General features: G+C 43.0%; 1 long non-coding RNA gene across 1 annotated transcript; it reads right to left on the minus strand.

Moving 5' to 3' along the window:
* Positions 1–14,047: 14,047 nt before the first annotated feature.
* On the minus strand, positions 14,048–18,166 carry LOC307184096. Its single transcript, XR_013827656.1, has 4 exons — positions 17,744–18,166; positions 16,988–17,286; positions 14,564–14,664; positions 14,048–14,220 (listed from the first exon to the last, which is right to left on the minus strand). It is a non-coding gene; the product is annotated as an uncharacterized lncRNA (long non-coding RNA).
* Between the last annotated feature and the right edge of the window lie 476 nt (positions 18,167–18,642).

Consider the following 18,642-nt stretch of genomic DNA (forward strand, 5'->3'; position numbering starts at 1 on the left):
TTTTATTTTTAACATTTTAAATCTTTGATCTATCCGGAATTTTAACTTAAGAAATAAGGAAGAGATATGTTTGTTTTTCCCAAATAGCTACCTAGGTATGCCAACACCATTAACTACATAATCCAACTTTCCTCTCTGATATGCAATGCTATTTTTGTCATATACTAAATTTCCATATGCTTTTGGGTTCACTGACTTGCCTTCTATTCATGTGTCAGCGAGCACACTCAAGCCTCTATCTCTGACTCCAAGTTTAGCCTTCTCTTCTGCATTACTTATATTTTCAAAACAACACACAATAAGTGAATGGAACCCTTTACGAATTTTTTGCAGTAACACTTAAGTCCTCTCTCCTTCTCCCCTACTGCCACTAGCTAACAAAATTCAAGCTTTTTTATTATATCTAAGAAAAATATAATTACGATAGTAAATCTGTTTGAAAGTATAGGGGACTAAGAATCAGGTACTACATTCTTGAGTCAAATAAACAGTTTGGGGCTAATCCACAGTTTCCTTCCATAAGAGCCAATGATTTTGGATAGTCTGTGTGTGTGTGTGCTTATACACACGTGTGTAAGGCACATGTGCCATGTACAGGAGAGATAGCACTTTATTAAGTAAACCAACTCCCCCTCCCCCCAAATCCATAGTGGTTGAAAAGCAAATAAATTTAGCACTTTGTGTCCTAATCCTTCTGGGATAGGATCTGCTCACAGCAGATTGTCCTTCCTCACTGCAGGTACCGAATATGTGATGCCAAAATCCCTCTCCTAGGAGGCTCAGAAAGAGCCCAAGGAGCCAGGGTAAAGTATGGTATGTCTGAGCACTTAAAGGTTGTAAAGACAAACCAAAATGATGTAATATTGAGCTGCACCTTCTTTTCCAAACACTAGGCTCTCCACTCCTTCTCCAACATCCTCTTTAAGACTCACGACTCAGGCTACAGCTAGGAGATAAGAACTCTCCATCCCTGGGGATCCAGAGACAGGGGTTGGTGCTGATGTGACTGGGATGCAGGAGAGCTCTGGATGATGTTGGAGGAGACGCAGACTTGCTTGTTGCATTGCATACTGAGTATCTCCTGAGTGTTAAGAAAGATGGTGCTTGCCCAACTCTCTCTTTTTTTTTTTTCTGGCTGTGCTGCATGAGCGCGCAGAGTCCTAACCACTGGACCGCCAGGGTATTCCCCACAACTCTTAAAAAATCCGGTGGGAGGCAGGATTCTGGATATACCTAGGAGTAACCTTGTAGAGCTTTTTGCATATTCTTCACCCTAAGATTTCAAGTTCTAGTAGTTCAGGAACCCCACCTTGGTGGATTAGGTACGGTGCTCCTTCGCACCTTAAAAGTCTTCAATGTATACATTTTTCAGGATAATGCTGAAAGATCCCCTTTCGTACATTTTTTTAACTGAAAAAGCTATCTGGGGTGGAGGGGAGGGGAGGGAGCTCCACTATGCTGTGGGGAAGAAAACTGCCTGAATTAGAAAAACAGTAAGAGACAAGCAGTGGCTTTTGTGGTGGGTGTTCCATAAAACAACGTTGAAAACACAGAGTTCTTTCTCTCCCTGCACTTCCCGTGAGGAAGGCCAGAGGGCCTCCATTAAGGGGGAGAAGCCACCGTCTCCATCCAGGCAAAGGCCTTGTGTCCAGGCTGAAGCAAACCAGAGGTTATTCCGGTCCTCTCCCTCACTCTCTTCCGGCCCTGCTTCCTTTCCCCCACCCCTCCAACAATAGCCCCTCTTGATTTCTGTTCTAAGTGAGAACGGTGAGTCCCCAGTGCAAAGGAAGCTCTAAGGATTCTTTCGAACTGGGAAGAGTGAGGGGTGTGTACTGGCATCTGCTCCTTGGCGGTGATGCTGGGGACCCGCCCCCCAACCTTCTCCCAGAGGCAGGTAGCAGGGTTTCTTGTCCCCATTCTCTAGCATTCAAAGGGAGAAGCTGGCAGCGTACCTCTTCTTCCCAGAAGGGCTCTGAGATACTCTCTCATACTGTTGCTTTTAAATATTTTTTCAAACCGCTGAAAAAGCTGGACACCTTTTTGGAATGATGTTCCCAAAACTTGTCACTGCCCCTGCTGGGTCTTCCTTACCTTGAGCCAGTAGCCTGTGGGACAGTCAGAGCCTTAGGCCCCTCCCCAGATACGTTAGAGCTGGGAAAGGCCTAGTAATCGGCCCCAGGTGATTCTGATGTTTGGTTCTCAAAAGACACTTGAAGAACAATACCCCAGACCTTTACTCTCTGAGATTATTAGGGTACCTTGGTACCGCCTTAACTTGCTAGGTGAGACCACAAAAATCATGCCTAATGCTGCTCAGAGGCTTGTCCAGTAACACCATTATCCAAGAGGGAGTTATGTTGTCCTGGACAAGTTCAAAGTTTACAAAAGGACTCTGTAGAACAGGGACCTACATTCTGAAATCAATCTGTGTATACAACAGATCCAAACCCTAAGGCAGTGTTGCTCAAACTTGAATGTGCTCCTGAATCATACGGAGATTATGTTAAAATGTTGATTCTGATTCAGGGGGTCTGGGGTGCAGCCTGAGATTCCGCTTTTCTAACAGACCCCCAGGTGATGCCATGCTGTTGGTTCTTGGACTACACTTGAGGAACACTGCCTTAAGGGATACTTAATTAAAAAATAATAATTATTAGCTGCTTCCTCCTTAATGAGAAACCTGAAAACAAGGAACATCAATTCAGTGACCTTGAGTAAATCACTTAACTTTTTCTAGCCTATCTGTTAAACAAGGTGGTTGCCTTTCCTCATCTCTGAAATGGGGAGAATAAAGCACCTATTTCTTAGAATGGGAGGGTTAAGTGAAATAATGTATGTAAAGTTCTTGGCGGTCCCCAAACTTCGTCATGACTCCTCCATAAATGTTGCGAGTGGTGGTGATCCTGTGGTTATCTCATTCTCCCATTAATACCAGTGGCCGTCACAGAATGAGGTCAAAGCGGGGCCGTAGCAGATCATAGGAAAATTGGAGAAGGGGTCAGAATTCCTTTGTGTGGCCCTGGTATTTGGCACTAAAGAGACAGGCTTTATCAATGTGAACAAAGAGAGGTTTCTCCGTTCCTACTATGGATAATGGAAACCTAAGACCCCAATGTTGTTATATTCATACTTATATTTACCACTTTAAATTTACCACTAATAAGTGTGAAACTGCCTCAATCCAGGATTTGTTCATTTTGGCTGTCTCCAGTGCCTAATTATATAAAGGAAAAGGTATTGTGTGCCACAAGGATATCACATTTCCCTCCCTGAATTCACTCCTTCGTGTTTGTGTAAACTCAGTGGCATCCCTTTAACTTGGATTTACAGCCCTGCCTATAAAAAACCTGAGAGCACTGAGCATTTCCTACAAGGCTAAATCCTGGCTCACAACTCTTTTAGTCAAGGAGAAACAAATGACCACTCTCTCTCTGTCTCTCTCTCTCGCCAAAAACAATGTGCTAACCCATCATCTGCCCAGAAAACGAATGGAAAATGAAATGCAACCAAAGTCTTTGCTGTGTATCTGATATATGTTTATCTCCCAGAAGCAAGTGGGTGGGTTCCTTGCCAAGATGACACATTAATATACATGTAACAGCCCCATGCATGTCATGGTGGAACAAGCCATAACTCCAGTCAATTCAGGTGGGAATAAACATGTCAAGCTGGCAGTTTGGCACTGTCCAGAACCCCAGAAACTTTGACTAATTTTCAACTTACTAACTGCTGTATTTAGCATTATATTAAGATAGCATATTTCACTCTACAGCCCACTTATTTATTGTCATCTAGTCCACAAATATTTATTGTGCATCTATCTTATGCCATGCACTATTCTAGGCCCTAGGCGTATAGCAGTGAACGAACAAAGGCCCTGTCCTCATGGTGCTTACTGTCTAGTGAGTTTATGTATTACACATAACTTCTGATGAAGACATGTTCTTATTCTTTTATCTATATGTCATTGTTTTATCTAAATGTATTTGATATTTGAATGGTTAAAAAGAACAGCCATCATTAGGCTAGCTGTTTCTGTGAGTGCACATCAAAATATTTGCTGCCTCTCTGCTTCTGTCAGGTGGAGACCTATGTCCACTGCTGCTCTACTTATTAGCCATATAAACATGTGAGAAAAATATTCAAGAGATTTGGGTAGAAATGAAATTAGGGAAATCAGAAATTTTTCTCTAAGCTACAGATTTTTCTTATGATTAAAGCAGATTTAACAGGACTTGTGGGTGCCAGTTTTTCAAACACCATTATCAATCTTTTGCCTTTCCATGTCAGTATTAACTTAGGGACAAGGATCTAACTTCTAAAATAGGCTCAGCACAACACACATTGTAAACAGGTAAAAACAAAACCAAAAAACTTATGAGATTGAATCTACAAATATTTTTTTAAAGTGAACAGAAAAAAATAGTATCTGTGTTTTCCTTGATTAAAGAAAGAATGCATTTGTATCTTAATGTAAGATGCAAATAATATATAAATGCATAAATCGAAGAGTGCTATTCATACAGAATTACAATATTTATAATTCTAAGTAATTGCTCCTTTATGATACATATATTGTTATAGAACATTCATCAATCTCATCCGATTGGTTGCATATTCCTTACTCCATAATGCTAACAGCTTCTAGAATAACAATTGATACGTCCAAACTAATTTCTGGAGAGAACATCAAATGCCGAATAGGAATTATGCTTAAAAGTATGGCCCTTAAAACACACGTTTTAGTTTAATGTCAATGCAATCCTGAAGAAGACAGAGCAAGACAGTGACCATCTGTTTTAGAGAATCACAGGATGTCAGCATAAGAATCTCATAGATCGTCTAGTGCAGTGGGCAGGGGAGAAGAGTGTAAACAAGGCCCAGGTGAATTCTGATACGCACTCACACAGGCCACTTTGAGAGTCACTGATTTGGTCCAACCTCATCATTTTACAGAGAAAACTGAGGTCCAAGCAAGTGAAGAAACCTATCAGGTCACACGTATAGGGGGCAGCAGAGGTTGGACAAAACAGAGCAGAAGTGTTCTCCCTCCCAAACTGGTCTTTGTTCCCCTGCTCTAAGCCACCTTAGAAGACACATTTTTTGCACATTAGGGTAGAAAACCCCAGCTTCACTTTGCTCTCTGAGGGTTAAGTTGTCCAAACAAGTCTCTATTGTATCAGAGCCTCTTATTCTAACAAAAGAACCTCAAAGTTTTGGGTTATTGGTGGTAGATTTTGGTTGTTGCTCTGGTTGTGTGTTTTGCTTTTGGAAGATGGAGAGGGAAGTTTAACTAAGACCTAAGTTAAAGTATCATTATTACTTAACAGACTAACCAGGATGTAGGTTTTAAAGGTTAGAGTGAGAGAAAAATAGCAGTTGGATCTCACACACACACACACACACACACACAAGTGGTGATACTGGTATTCTATTCATCAGTGATAAAGTAAGTGGCTTACTGCTAAAATATTTGAGGAGAGGGATCTGTTAGCCTTCACTGTGGGGAGAACATGTCACTTCAAGTCCTCCTCTCTTTGGCTGAGTCACTGCCACCATGGTCTCCAAAAAGAAAGCCTCCAGCCCTCCACTGCTAGGGAAAAGGTCACCAAGAGCACAGAGCTCGAGAGCTTGGGGAAGTGGGTGAAAGGGAGAATGAAACATCTACAATATCATGTAGTCTCTTCAAACATTCATCTAAGTTCAAGACTTTTATCCCAAGACGAACTCTTCCCTACTCGCCCCTCTATTGAACACAGCTGGCATTTTAATGAGGCTAAATCTGGCGTTTCTGCCATTAGTGAAGATGAACATCAAAATATTAAGCTCTGCTTTCCTTTGTTTTAAAAGAATTGAGCTTCACTCAATGTGTGCCCAACTCCAAAGCTATGAGGCATGATTTTTGTTCTGACAGACCCTTGGTACAGTATTGATCAAGGATAATGTCACAAATTATGGGGATATAGTCTACTCTCTACATTCCAAAGAGACAGTACCCCTAAGTATTAACATAAAAAAATTACAACTGACATTGGTTGACTCCTATTACTTGCCATGCTTTGTGTTAATCGTGTTACATAAATAATCTTATTTAATCCTCACAACAACTCTATTATAACGTAGATGCAATTTTACATTAGGGGAAACTGAGGCTTAGAGAGGTTAATTACCTGGCCGAAGTAAGTGTCACACAGTAAGCAACAAAAAGCTAGAATTCAAACCCAGATTTGTATAACAACAAGGCCTGTGCTTTTGATGTTCTGCTTGCTCTCATTTGATTCACGTCCCAGCACACAGACCTATAGGACACATCCTAACATAATTTAACATTTATGTGACAAATTTATAATTTAGTTATATGTACAGTTTGGCACAAATTAATTAACACAACCTCTGTGTGTCAAATTATGGCTCATTCCAAGCTGGAGTTCCCCTAATGTTATCACAGAAGAGCCTCTGATGACCCCAAAGAAGAATCACACACTGGAAGTTTCCACAAATGCCAACTCACTCCTTGGAGTTGAGTGAAGACAGATTGGTAGCAAGTAGCCTAAACGAGTCAACGGCTTTCTTCTTTAGGGAGCTGATTTTCCCCCCCAGTATCCAACAAATATTCTCATGGCAATGACTTAACGACTCAAATGGAAATACTGAATACATACTTTTTTCTTTTAAAGAAAAGAATCTATCCTGAGCTCCTACATCTTGGGCCATAGTGGAGACACACGCTCGAGGCTGTTTTCTGCGCCATTGGCATACCCACCTTTTGCCTTACTTGTCTTTGGTCAGTGTGACTCTGCTGTCCTTTTATTCATACTGTGTTGCATCTGATGCTTTTATTCAATAACCCGAATGAGAGAGTGTTCTCTGATGTTGTTCTAATTGGACGTAAAATCAAATACATTATCAAGGAAAAATGAAACTGAAAGAAGCAAGAAAACTCGCAGCCCTAAGTTTTCTACTGGGGTCACATTTGCTGATAAAAGATGCAAAATAAAAGAAGTGCCCAAGCTGATCAGTCCCGGCTCCCTTTTGACCTGAAGATCTATGCAATGGGGTGGCTGGGTAAGTGGTAGGGGAGCTGGAGAACACTTTCAACTGTTATTAGCATGATTTTGCCTCCTCAGCAGGCAAACGCTAATCACATCTCTTTTCCATTGCTCGTTTTATAGTGCTCCTAAGGAAAGCCTCTTGAAAAAAAGGAGAAGAAAAAAGAAGTCTGACTAATGGAACAAAACCCACATAACCGTCCAGTTCTATCATATTTTCTTATTCTTATTAAGATGATGGCTCGGTTTCGAATAAAGATTAATTACTTGATTGTGGTTAATGCATAGTCTGGCCAAGTTAATTTATAAATGAGAGAACAGCTATTTTTATCACACTCTTCACATCCCAGATGACTTCAATCAGTAAATTTCATAGAAATGAATATATGAAAAAACCTCTGCCTGTCCTTTGTCTTTCACCCATTCAACACCTCTCTGAGTTGAATGATTAATATTAGTAAATATACACGGTCTTTCAGAGTGACCTTGCTGGCCTGTTTCTGACGATGTGATCTTGGCTTCCTTGTGGCTTGCCATGATGAGTTCTTCAAAACATTATACTTTCTGCCGAATTTAATTGAAGTAAGTTAGACTTCTAAAAACTAGTTGTGTGTGTAATCTTGACTAGTTTGCTGTATTCTATTTGGTGCTTCGAAAGCCAGGCGCGGGCTAAGTATTTTTCAACATTTAGCTTGGTTTTTCACTCCTGATCACAAGAGATCAATCTCAATCTTCCTGTTAGTGGCATGTTGTTTTCCAAAACTAAAGCTACATGCCCCAAAATCTTTGACTTCTTTTGTGTGGCAGATGACATCTTCCACTGACAGTGGATAATAAATTTACATTCAGCCCACATGTGGAACCTGAACACATAAGGCCCCCCGCCATGAAGTACAATTCGAAGTGACATTCCTTTCTTTTTTTCCTCCTACCTCAGTGATGCAGAATAACAATCATAAATTAACAGTTCTCTTTGCGGGGGATGCTGAATGAAAAGAAAGGAACAAGAGAAGGCACCTCAATCTAGATAATGGGTAACAAAATCCCCACAGCAAACCTCAGTTCTTAGCAGACACCCTGATAAGGTTCTCAGGACACAGCGCTGAGGAAGAGTGAATTCCCCAGTGAGACACATCACATACTCCAGTGGCTCCTGGTTAACCCGGCCATCTTATCTGTGCCAAAATTCAGATTTAACACAATGTCCTCCTTAGCCCAATGCAATTCTATGCCCAGTTCTGCCAGCCTCAGCTCTGCAAAACATCAGTATTCTCTTAAAAAAATATATAAGCTTAAATGCTGGGCCATCCTTCAGTTGTACGCTTTGATTAAGGATTACACCCAGTAAAGCATTTTCTGTTGAAGATGCCCACAGCAATATTCATCCCAGGGACAGTGAAATGGAGGTAGAAAGGATTGCATGGGTAACTTACCAGCTCCTGAGTCTCAATGGCTGCAGCAGCCCCCGTGCTTTACCTGATCCCTTGCCTCTCTGTCTCTCTCCCTCTCTCTCTCCCTCCTTGTCTTGTGTACAGATTGCAGGGAACTTAAAGAACTCGCAGGGACAGTGTTCAAATGACTTAAGAAAGAGAACAGGAACAATACTTCGTTCTCTTTTTCTCAGATGAGTACCTTCGGGAAGAAGGAAGGAAGGGAGGGGAGAGGGAGGAAGTCAACAACCCTTTGCTTTCCTGAAAAAAAATAAGGAAACAGAAGATAGACATCTCATTTTCTCTTAAACAAAATGTTGGAAGGGGCAAAAAAAAAAAAAAAAAAAAAAAAAACTTTGAAAAAAGGAATTCCTCAAATATGCTCTCTGCCCTGGGAGCTTTAAAGAGATGAAAAGCCTTACTGGCTTGGCCTGTCCAAACAAATGGTGTTCCAGAAAGTCAGGCTCTCCTGAGCTTGCAGCCTCTGGTATCTAGTTTGCAGAACTGACACAGCCAAAGGGGAACAAATCATGTCTTGTCCACTCTGAGCAAGGGAAAGTTTGGTCTGTCATGCTAACTGAGGCAAAGCGGCAGCCTGTGAGGCCAGGCAGCGTGCAGGTCAGCCAGAATGCATGGTTCTTCCTAGGCTCTTTGAAACACCAGTGTTGCTGCAGTTCTTCAGCCTGACTCTAGAGCCTTATAGTTCTTCCCAGATCAAATAACAGATTTATGCACTGGTCCCTGCCACGGACCAAGACAATAGACTACAGCAAGCTTCCATCTCTGCTGGTGGATGAAAAAGAAAGAAAGAAAAAAAAACAACTTGCCACACTGCTGTTGGACATAGTTATCTCAGAACTGTTGTTTACATTGTCCTATCCTTTACATTCTTAATGTTTCTTGGATTTGGTCTCCTCTGGAAAAACTGGAAGGTGATTTCTAATTTGTTTTCTAATATTGCACAGGTCTTAGATAAGTCAGCCACAGTTTGTGGGGGTTTTCAGCAATATGTAGATTTTTTAACATTTATTTTTTTATTTTATTTATTTTTTAACATCTTTATTGGAGTATAATTGCTTTACAGTTAGTTTCTGCTTTATAACAAAGTGAATCAGCTATACATATACATACATCTCCATATCTTCTCCCTCTTGCGTCTCCCTCCCTCCCACCCTCCCTATCCCACCCCTCTAGGTGGACACAAAGCACTGAGCTGATCTCCCTGTGCTATGAGCCACAGTGTTTGAAAACGGATAGGGAGGTTGAATACAAAGAGCTAGAAAATGGAGGGAATATCCTTTACCAAGTTAGGGGCCCTAGGAGTTCAGTGGGCAGGCATGAGCTCTGTTTAGGGTTTGTTTCGCTTAGGAATAAGCATGGTTTAAAATTCTCTGATTTGTGTTGTTGTGTCTTATGCCCTTCATTCATCTGGTTAAGACCATTTTTCACCACGAACAGGAACCAGCAGTTATGCAGATCTTTGTGGCAGCAAAAGAAGAAACAACTTTAAGTACTTCCTTATTTCAACCAATTATGAAAAAATGGGGTGGAGAGTCACACCTGAGCACGAGGTGCAAGTCAAGGGAGTTCGGGAAAAGAATGATTCTGATTCAGTCTCTCTGTAAGACTGTTATGGGATTCAATGGACTATGAGATCATTCATTTATCCGGTTTTCTTCCACCAGTAGTTATCTATCAATTTATCTCTCTACCTGAATATGTGTGTGTATGCATATGTATGTGTCTGTGTGTGTATCATAGAGAATATAATGTCATTCGGTAAGTTTGTAAGAGCCAGAACAGTCTTACTCTTTGCATTCCCGTGGCACCAATACTGGCGCAACACATGGCATTGGATTTCTGCCATGGGTGATCCAACCCCATCTACAGATGAAAAAACTAACGCCCAGAGAAGACTCTGTACTGTTTGCCCGAAGTCACACACACAGTGACTAAAACCAAAATGCTCATCTCTCTCCTGATTCAGCTCCGGTGCTCTTTGCCCTCTGCTGGCCTTCCTCTATATCCTGCCTTTGTAGAAATGGAAAAGAACACAAAAATGAAAATCTGTGAAAGCAAGAGAACAACATAAAAGAATGGCTTCGGGGAGGGATAGGAATCGATTCTTGTAGAACAACAGCGACACTGGGGGCAAACCTTTGAGTAACTGTGAGGTTTAAGAAGCGCTCTGCTGAAATGTACAATAAAAAGTGGAAGTAGGTGGGAGGGAGGTGAGGGTGAGTGAGGAGAAGGGGGGAAATGCTGGGCTGGGTGTCTGAGGCACCAGTCAGCGGAGGCAAAGAGGGGACGTGAAGACCAAAGAAGATCGGGCTGCAAACGTGTCTGATCACCTGGAGAAGCGATGACAGCAACACGCAGCCCTTTCCTTGTTCGTATTCCTCTTGCAGCCTCGGGGCAGAGCCAGGGCTGAGCCCCAGGAGCCCAGTCAGAATCCAGAGGATTTCCCTTTCAAGTCTGCAGAATGTGGGGACTGTCACGTTGAGGCGTGTTGTTTTCTCCAAGCCAGCGGACCCGCCCAAGGACAGCCTGGATGGGGACATGTGCCATCCGAGCTGGACGGCTTTGATGTCGTGGAGCTGCATCCAGCGGGGAGCTTGTGACTTCACCTCTGGAAAAGCTGGAAGGTGATTTCTAGTGTTTTCAAAATACTGGGAAGCAGCATGGGTCTTAGGTAAGTCAGCCACGGTTTTTCAAAAGGGATTCTCAGCCCTGCCTATGCCCAGCTGTTCCATTCACAGAGCTCGTTGTAACCCTCCTGTGAGATGCATAGAACGGGCTTCTCCCTCTTTCCCTGCTCTGCCAATCATACGAAGATGATCCCCTACTACTTGTAAAATCACCCACTGGGTGTCTAGAAGCTGAAATTCCTAAGTCCCTCCCATCAGGTTTCACGGGAGAGATTTCTCATCAGGTCACTCAGGCTGGTGAAGCTTCCTCTCCAGCCATCTCAGGATTTATTCAGATTCTGAAGGAAAGTGAAGGGAATGGATGTTTGTACTGCAGACAACTGAGGAAAGGCTCGTGTAGAACTGGACTATGGCCGGGCCTCTGACCCAACAGGTGAGCTCCACATTGCACTCGATATTATAGAGATCATTTGATTAGAAAGAGAGGGCTACAAGATCAGGGGACAAGGAGAAACACCAAGGTTAAAATTCAGTGAGGCAAAAGCAGTGACCCAAGACTCAGAACCAGCACTGCAGAAACATTAGCTCTACTCAGAACGCTTCCCACTTCTGAAGCGTCCTGACTGGTACGTCTCCCACTTCTGAATATCCAGAGCTCTAGGGCTATGTGTTCACCCAGGACTAATTTGACCCCTGGCCATGGAGGGCGGGGAAGTGAAGAACGAATTGAAATATAACATATGTTCAGAGCAGTGCACAAAAAAGTAAGTGTATACATCAGTGAATTTTTATAAAACCAACACATCTGAATAACAGAAACCTAAGAGGAGACACCCTGTGGCCCTCCAGCCTTCTACCTCTCCTCAAGGGTCACATGGCCCTAAATTCTCGAACCTGACGTAGATGATATTACCTGGTTTACATAACAAATGGCACCAAATTGTACTTTCTGTTTTGTGTTATAAGATTCGCCCCTACTGTTGAGTGTACTTATGGCTCAATCACTGTCATCGCTGGAGAATACTTCATTCTGTGACTGTACCACAATTTACATATCCACTCTACTGAAGATGATATTTGGGTTGTTTCTATTTCGGGGCCATTAACAACAGGCTGCCAGGAATATTCCTGTCGCTGCCAGATGTCTTTTTAAAGCCTGGTGCAGGACTCCCCTCTCTCCAGGAAGATTGTCCACTCCAGTGATTCACAACCTTTTGTTTGGTTTCTTTGCACCTACTTCCTCTCACATGGGATGCATGGCATAGTTTTTTTTTTCTTTAATTCAAGTGGATTTGGTTTGAGGACATGGTTGATGCCTTTGGAGACCCTGGCAGAGTTCCTGAGTCGTTTCAGAACGGATTGGGAGCCACGGCTCTCACTTCCTGCTATGACCTGGAGATGCTGGTCCCTGCTGCTCTGAGTCACTCTCCATGGACTCGCCAACTCCCTTCCAGACTCTGTGCCAGTTGGGTCTCCCCTCCCTCGTGTAGGCTTCTCACGCATTAGACTAACGTGCAAGGAGAGGGCCAAGTCCTGGGCCTGAAACAGCTTTGAAACTTCCTTTGTTTCTTTGATTTATTCTCTTCATCTTGCCAGGCCCTAATATCCTCCAAGTCCCAACTCCCAAAACGTGAGAACATTCATTTCTTTCTTTCTTTTTAGTTTTTTTTTTTAGCATGAAAAAACGATATGAAGGATTATAAACAAGTTACTAAAGAAAGCCTGTTTTATGCATCTAGTTTCCTCATCTGACAAGTGGGGATAATAACATAACATCTATTTTTCATATTCTTAGGAGTAAAGAAGAAGAGGAGCTAAAATCTTTCATACACTTACCATATGTGAGGCACTGTTCTAAACATACTACATGTCACAACTTATTTAATCGTCACAACAGTCCTCTGAAGTAGGTGCTATTTTTGCCCTTTATCTCCTCCTCTTTTAATAGATGAGGAAACTGAAGCATGGAGACGTTACACTACTTCCCAGTATTACACAATTAGTAAGATTCCAAACCCAGGGAATTCTGGCTCAGAGCTCTATTTCAACCAAAAGCTAACAAACACTGCCTGTCGCACAGTAAAAACTGGTCCCTAGAATTGGAGAACATGCTGTATAATATAAAAGGTAAAAGTGTACAGCACAGAGGCGCATTCTGCAACCATTTAGTGAGCATGTCTCATGGACCAGACGGCTCCATGCTAGGAGTGGGCAAAGCACTTATGAATTTTACTTGCTGGCAGAGAGAGACACTTTCAATTAAATAAATCATGCTTGGGTATCTGAACAATTACAATTGCAGTCACTGCTCTGAGAAGGAAACCTAAGAGTTAGGAGAGCATATAGTCAGGTACCAAATCTGTACAAAAGGTCAGGGAAAGTCTTCTTAAGAAAATGAAACATAAACTGAGACCTGAAGAATGAGCAGGCATGTGCCAGGCAAGGAGGGGAGGCAGCAGCTCCTGCAACAGGCAGCTGGGGGGGTCCGAGTTCAGATTCTGAACTTGATCCTAAGATGGTTGGGAAATCATTAAAGATTTTACACAGAAGAAGGACATGATCAGATTTGCATTTCAGAAAGCCTGTGTTGGTCACTGTGCAAAGAATGGCTTGTGGAGGGGCAAGAATGGAAGCAGATGAAGAGTTGTAAAGTCTAGCCTAAATCTGGTTGTGTCGAGAAGGGCCGTCAGGAGCTGCAGGTGGACGTGTTGGTGCCTAGAGAGGTCGTGGGTGGTAAAGTCTGAGCGCCACCCTCATACACTGTGTGGCAAGGGTTTACTGGAGAGTGAATACAGGCAGTGCCTGGCACGCAAACAGCTGGCTCATGAAAGATTCACACTTTTGAACAGCAGCACCTTCTACCATGTACCCACCCCCACCCCCAATCTCCAGAGATTCCAAACCTGAGTACCTACCCGCCTTTGCTCCACCCTAGCCTCTTGGTCGGCTTGCCTTACTGTCACTGTCCTCACATGTATCCTGTGCCTGCATTTCTTAATACTCACCCAACAGAGCTCCCTTTTCTCCAGCACACACCCATGCTGCTCCTGAAAAGCTGGTAGCGTTCTCAAAGCTGGCCCAGGAGGGATGAGTCTGAGGGATAGAGCGGAACTCAGGGTTTGAACTAGTAGGGTTGGGGAAAATGTACTCTAGGTATTCCATGTTAGGACCCGGGCTGAAATTCTCTAAGGAAAGTCTGTTAGATGTGGTAGATGGATAGGGTTATGATTTAGTTACAGGACTAAATCTTAAGAACTGGCCTGTGGACTTAATCACCAAGGAACACATGGTTTCTACAGGAAAATGTATTCTGAGCTCCAAATATCTGAAGCAAATGAGGATTTTTAAGTTGGGGAATGGCAGTAGTTGTATTAAAAAGCACCTGTGGGTTTCTTGTCAGGCCAGAGGTGAGCAAGCATCCTCCTCCAGTACTCACTTCCATTATTCAGTAGGGCTCATTTTTCCACAGTCTTCCTCCAGAGTGGTCATAAAGGCCTTTTCTTCTACTTACAGGCTCTCTCCAAGCACCCTAAGACCCTATGTTTCAGTGACACACAAGAGACAAGAAATAACTTTATTTTTATACATTACATGAAGTGTGATTAAAGTTCCCCCTCCTTGGTAAAGTTGGCTAACAGTTCTATATCATTATTTTTCATGACTCTCACACTCTTCCTTAGGTTGTACCAGACCCAGGACTTTCACAGCCCTAAGAAAATAGCACTGAGGCTTGATCCATGTTGGCTGATTCATGGTCCCCTCAGAGGTGGCTGGCTCTGCTCGTGCCTCTACACCCTCAGTGCCAAGTGCAGTCACAGGAACGTCCACCCAAACTTCTGAGGCCATATTGACCAGATCTCTATGGTTATCCTTGTCATCTTTACAACCCTACATAGATGAGACCCAAGTTTGCTGCAACCTGTCTTCTTTCCTAATCTTCTCGGATCCAACTCACACCAGGGGTCAAGCTACCCCCTTCTTCAACCCCATTGCCACACGTTTCAGCCTCCTTGGACCTAGACCAGGGGTAAACTCAAATGTTAAATGAACCAAGCAGGTTCATTTAACCAGTGCCCCATGTGTAATGCAATAGGGTATGGTGGGGATCAAGGCAAATCGAAGAGTTCATATCCCACCTAGAGTTGTTTGTGACCATGTGAGAACATAGGCCTAGTGTGACCCAGACCATCTTATTTTTTAAAAAATAAGCTGAACATCTGAACTTCTAACGTGGAATTTCTTGATTTTAAAATTTTAGAATTGAAAAGAGACTATTTTTAAAAGAAATTAAGGAATTATTATTCATCATTTGGGGTATGATAATGGTGTGGTGGTTTGCTTTTTAAATATACAGTGAAGTATTCACAAATGAAATGTGATTTGTTTAAGACTCTACATGAAAAAGTAAAATTTAAATCTGAAGGGAGTCTAAATTTGACGGTTTTAAACTATGCCCACAGATTCTTTACTCTTCTCTTTGAAAGACAGAGTCTAATTCTAACCACTTAGACTTCGTGATTTGTTCCCGACACTAGAATAAGGCAGAAGTGATGTGGAGTGACTTAGGAGACCAGGGCACAAAAGGCACTAAGGCTTTCTTTTCCCTCACTCTCAGATTACTTGCTCTGGGGGAGGTCAGCTGCCATGCCATGAAGACCCTTAAGCAACCTGTGGAAAGGGCCACATGGACAGGGACGGAGGCCTCCTGCTGTGATCTCAGCAATGGATCATCCAGTCCAATCGAGCCTTCAGATGACTGAAGGCCCTGCCACATTCCGACGGCAACCTCACCAGAGATCCTAAGCCAAACCACCTAGCTAAGCTGTCCCTCAACTCCTGACCCGTAGAAACTGTGAGATAATAAACGTTTGTTTTTTTAAGCCACTAGGCTTTGGAGTAATTTGTTATACCCCAAAAGATAATTAATACATTAGCATCAGGAAGCCTGCTTAGTTTACGACTTTTGGCCTTAACCTTTTCAAACCAAAACTCCCAGGTAGGAATATTTGCTGGTGGCAATCACAGTTTGACTCTGAAACTCAACAAGGCTGTTAACTGTTACATCCACCTCCACTCACCACCAAACAAAGGGGGTCAACTTTAAAGGATCACATGCTTATCCTATTCTACATGGAATTCTTGAGAAGAGAATGTACTAGTGACCCCTGGTACCAATATAATGGACTATAAGAGTTCAGCTCAACATCTATACCATCAATTTGTTTCTTTATTTCACTCTCACATTTGTCAGTGAGTGATACTGTCTTGGGCAAGTTTTCTTTTTAGGTGTCTTTTTTTGATAGATTTTAAACTGTCACAGTCTGGAAGATCAGCAGCTGATTTGTTTTATGTAGTGGCAAAATCTCTACTTAATGTTGTGAGTGTTTGATAGGTACCAGTTAATGCTTCGAAAGCTAGATATTGGAAAGATTTTATTTGCTTTAAAAGAAAAAAAAAATGGACAGAACCCTTTGACCAAAAAGTAATCTTACTTAGAAACTAATACAGAAAACAGAATATAAGTTTCGTGGGAACCCAGGCTTCGCTGGTTCCTTGCTGTATCTCCAGTGTCTGGAAGTCACTGGCACATGGAAGCTGCTCAACAGACATTTGTTAAATGAATGAATGAGTGAATGAGTGGATGAGACCAAAGAGAAGAGACTCCATTGAAGGAGGAGGGTGGAGTTCCATCCAGTAAGTATTCTTCACCCTTCCCCCATCCCCTCTCAGATGTCACCATCACTGAGGTGCTTTTGAGGCAGGCTGACTGCCTGAGAAACACAGTTCTAAATGGGAGGCCTGGCAAGAACCCCTTGGAACTAAACGCGAGCAGACCTGGGCCCCCCGTTCTTCCACTTACTGGCCACAAGGCCCGGCAGTGGTTTTCAACCGCTCTTCTTTGGTCCTGATTGCTTCTTCTGCAAAATGAGATAGAAGCTTCCAGCCTTAATTCCAGCGGTGTCATGAGTATGTCCAGGCTTCCCCTTCTTTTGACATCCACCCGGAAGGAGGCAAGTCACTACTTGTGAGGCACTTTGAAGCTGACAAACAGGAGGCCTCAGAGCGATGTGACCAGAGGCGCACAGCCTGGCAGATGAGCTGCTCTGACGGACGCTCAAAGCAGCTGTCGGTGAACAGAAGGCGGCCTGCACAAAGGAGCTAGCCAAAAATAATGAGGGAGGTGAAGAGAAAAAAGAAAGAAGGAAAGAAGGAAAGAAAGAGAAAGAAAGAGAGAGAGAGAGAGAGAAAGAAAGGAAAAGAGAGAGAGAGAGGAGAGAAAGAGAGAGAGAGAGAGAAAGAAAGAGCGAGTGAGCGAGCGAGAGAAAGAAAGAAAGAGCGAGTGAGCGAGCGAGAGAGAGAGAGAGAAAGAAAGAGAGAGAGAGAGAGAAATAAATAAATAAAGAAAGAAAGAAAGAAAGAAAGGGAGGAAGAAAGGAAGAAACAAAGAAAAACAGGGAGGGCAGGGCTTGGGGTCACTTGGGCTTCCTCTGGTCTCACCACCACCCCCACCTCCCCGCCCGATGCTCCTCCTCCGCCCAGTCCTCAAACAACCCTCTTCTGTCTCCTCCAGAAGAAAAGTTAAAAGCTTTCTTTTGGAAAAAGAGCAGCTGTTTACCTTTGGTAGGACAGCCATTGGTGGTGAGTTCAAACACAGGAAAAGGCCTCTTGGTTACAGGAAGAGCTGCAGACAGGTCTGGAAGACTTGCCACGACGCTGCGGAGATGCACCTTCCCCGCCATGCACAGCCCCGGGACCGACACTGGGTCCTTGCCTCCACATCAGGAAACCCGCCTTCAGCTATTTCTTGAACTTCACCTATTCCTCCCTTCCCTCAGGGATATTGATCCTAAAGCACAGAGACAGTGAGGGATGGCCGATAGGACCGGAAAAGGGGAACAAAAAGAGAGAAAGAGGCTTACATTACAAACAAAAACACCATGACTTTATTTCCAGTCTAGTATGGAAAATACAATTATAACAAGCAGCAAACCTTGGGTTTACATTTGGGGGTCTTATTTGTTTTCGGTCATTAAAATCATCCTTCATGAACTAAAGGGACCACATTTGCCAAAACAGGGCCAAAATTCTTCCCCAGAAAACTGATTTCTCTACAGCTACTTCCAGAACTGCATGATTTATTTGTGGAAGGGAAGGGAAGGAATCTGCCTTCGTATTTTCAAAGCGCTTGCTCATGAGACCTACCCGCCCCAAGAAGGGTTAGACTAAATTGTGAGAGAAAGGAAGAAAATCACGCTAAGGGAACAAATGCTGTCAAATAATCAAAATCTTCTGGGTCTTTCCCATTTCCCCCAAATTTCTTTTCTCTAACTCCACTTCAAAAATTCCCCTGGCTCCAAGAAGCTCTAGACTTTCTGTTCAGACCATTCACAAGTTTACCATGAGGATCTCACTTCTCTTTCCCTGATTTTAGAGTCATTTGGGTCAAAATCTTTATGTCTTCCAGAGAGCCTGCAGCATCCTGCTCCCTCCAGAAGACCTTACCCAACCAAAATC

Source organism: Stenella coeruleoalba, assembly GCF_951394435.1.
Source record: "Stenella coeruleoalba genome assembly, chromosome: 3".
Taxonomy (NCBI): domain Eukaryota; kingdom Metazoa; phylum Chordata; class Mammalia; order Artiodactyla; family Delphinidae; genus Stenella; species Stenella coeruleoalba.